Source organism: Panthera uncia, chromosome C2 (assembly GCF_023721935.1).
Source record: "Panthera uncia isolate 11264 chromosome C2, Puncia_PCG_1.0, whole genome shotgun sequence".
NCBI classification, from domain to species: Eukaryota; Metazoa; Chordata; class Mammalia; order Carnivora; family Felidae; genus Panthera; species Panthera uncia.
Window position 1 is genome coordinate 137181528 of NC_064810.1, and position 2938 is coordinate 137184465.

Sequence of the window (2938 nt, forward strand, 5' to 3'; positions counted from 1 at the left end):
AATTCCAATAACTCCCCTTCTTGTTTACTTTAGGCAGACTTGGTTTGCATGCTTGCAAACAAGGCCAGTACTGATGCTGTGGGTATTATCCCCATCATACAGATAAGGAAACCAAGGCCCGGGTTCAGTGACTCTCCTGGGGTTATGGCAGAATGAGGATTAGAACCCAGTCTCAGGGCACCTGCGTGGCTCAGTCGGTTAAGCGGCCGACTTCGGCTCAGGTCATAATCTCACGGTCCGTGAGTTCGAGCCCCACGTCGGGCTCTGGGCTGATGGCTCAAAGCCTGAAGCCTGCTTCAGATTCTGTGTCTCCCTCTCTCTCTGCCCCTCCCCTGCTCATGCTCTGTCTCTCCCTGTCTCAAAAATAAATAAAAACATTTAAAAAATTAAAAAAAAAAAAAACCCTCAGTCTCAATCTATGCAAAGGGAGAGACAACATCAAGCCTGATTTTGGTAACACCAGCATCACTCTTACCCTGTGACTTTGTCTCCCTCCTTGCAGCCAGGGGACTACATGGCCGTGCTGTCATGAGGAGAAATGCACGGGTCCCTTCCACAGCCCTCTGCTTCCCTTGACAGCATCAACAGGCAGCTTGAGATTGTTGCATCTCAAACCTCTGGCATCTCCGACCTGCCAAATCCTATGTCTACCTCGCTCACTTAACCGTTTCTTCGGATCAGAAATGAAAACCCATCCCAGAACGCAGTAGAGTCTTGCATGCTTTTCTATGGCTTAGTTGAGCATTGCCTTTAAACCCTGGTTCTGATCTTTGTTCGCGTTTTCAGAAGTGGGTTCCTTTTATTCCCTTACCCCCCGTGGCAATAATCCCTTGGGAATTTAAGCTTTTAAAGAGCAGTTCCTTGGATTACATGAAGGCAGCCTCCTCCTCCTGCAAAGAGGGGTTCTGAGGCTGGCCCGGGGCTGCATGGGGACACACACCTTGAGGCAGCATCGCAGCATGGGGAGGGGCCAGCCCAGGCAACTGGAAGGAAAGGAGTTCTGGCTCTCTGCTCAGATCTGGCCTCTCCCTTCCTCCGGCTTCCCCTCCATTCCATGCCAGTCAGCACCAAGAGCAATCTTGAAAAAGAGGAGGGAGGGACAGAGTGGGTGGAAGAAAATGACGCAGAAGTGTCACCCACAGCCAGAGAGGGGAAGGACTGTGCCATAGTCAGCACACCCAGGGCAGGGCCTCCATTTCTCAGGATTCCCGGGACATTGAAACGTGAAGACGGCTGAGAGGACTCACCGCCTCCGGCTCCCTCTGCTGTCGCTCAGCTGTTAGGAGGAGGACTGTCAGTGGACAGCCTCAGCTGTCAGCCCCTTCGGGGGTCACCTAGACCAGGGTCACTCCTCCAGAGGTGGTCCACATCCGGTGACCGAGGGCGGCGGATGGTCTAAGGGCCTGGTTGTGTCGGCTCAAATCAGGATAATGCTGAAAGGCATGGGGTCACCAAGGCTGCTGTTGGGCTGCATCTCAGCTGCCACTTCTCGATGCCCTTTGCTCCCTTCCACAGTCGGTGGTCCCCGGGGTGATCCCTGATAAACATCCCGCTCACAAACTCTCTCTGAGTCCACGTGGTTCCCAGGGAGCCCAGCCCAGGACGCAGAGACTGTTGACATGCAAGTTAATGTCCCCGACACATGAAAATACTTTGCACCTAGCGCTGACTTCGGCAGCATATATGCTAAAACTGGAACAATACAGACAAGATTCTCCTGGTCCCTGTACAAATTCATGAAGAGTTCCATATTTTTACAAACCCAACTGCACCACAGTTTTACTTCCGCAGGACGATTGTAAAATCAATCGTTAAAATGTTGATTCACTGCTTACAGCATCAGTGAATTCCATCAGGCTTCGGTGAGCATCTTTGTGTACATTATGTGGAGATAAAAAGTCCTATGAGGTAGTTGCTATTATTATCCCACTTTACAGACGAGGCAAGCAAGGATCAGAGAGGACCAACAATTTGCCCGACGTGGCATAACTCATGGCGGAACCAGAACTTGAACCAAGCAGGCTGGTTCCAGAATCTGTGCTCTCGGGCACCACATTCACTTTCCTCTCAGTACGTTGTCTGTCTCTGGACTATTTCTTCCTATAGGGTTGGGGCATGAGGTCAAGGATTGTGTTTCAATCTCAAAACCTGTCAGGGTCAGGAGGGTAATAATAATAATAATAATAATAATAATAATAAGTGTAAGAATACAAGAGAAAAGAATAGCACAAACTTGAATATAAATGACAAATCTCAAAGTAAAATTTTTTCAACTTCAAAATATGATTCTTGGGGTACCTGGGTGGCTCAGTCGGTTAAGCATCCAACTTCAGTTCAGGTCATAATCTCGCGGTTCGTGGGTTCAAGCCCACGTCGGGCTCTGGGCTAACAGGGCGGACACTGCTTGGGATTCCCTCTCTCCCTCTCTCTCTGCCCCTCCCCCGATCACTCTCTCTGTTTCTCTCAATGATAAATAAACTTAAAAAAAATATATATGATTCTCATAGAAATGTAAAATGAGCATATGCCAAATGTTTGTCTAACTGATCGTATCAGTGTCCTAAGGCTGCTGTAACAAATTACCACATACCAGATGGCTTAACCCAACAGAAGTTTGTTTTTCTCACAGTTCCAGGGACCAGAAGCCCCATATCACGAGGTCACCAGGGCTACGTGCCCTCAAAGGCTCTAAGGGAGACTCCTTCCTTGCCTCTCAGCTTCTAGTGACTTTGGCATTTTCATAGCCTCCTTGACTTGTGGGCACAAGTCTCTGCTCTCTGCCTCCGTCTTCATTCTGCTGCCTCCTCCTTCTTTTCTCTTCTGTCTCCTGTAAGGACACTTATCTTAAGGCTCACACAGGGGATCCAGGACGACCTCATCTCAAGACCCTTGATTTAATCATACCTGCAAGGACGCTTTTGCCAAATAAGATGACATA

The 2938-nt window shown here is 49.0% G+C and overlaps 1 pseudogene; it reads left to right on the forward strand.

Moving 5' to 3' along the window:
* The first annotated feature begins 1664 nt into the window (after positions 1–1664).
* Positions 1665–1756, forward strand: LOC125922217 (uncharacterized; annotated as a pseudogene).
* Positions 1757–2938: the final 1182 nt, after the last annotated feature.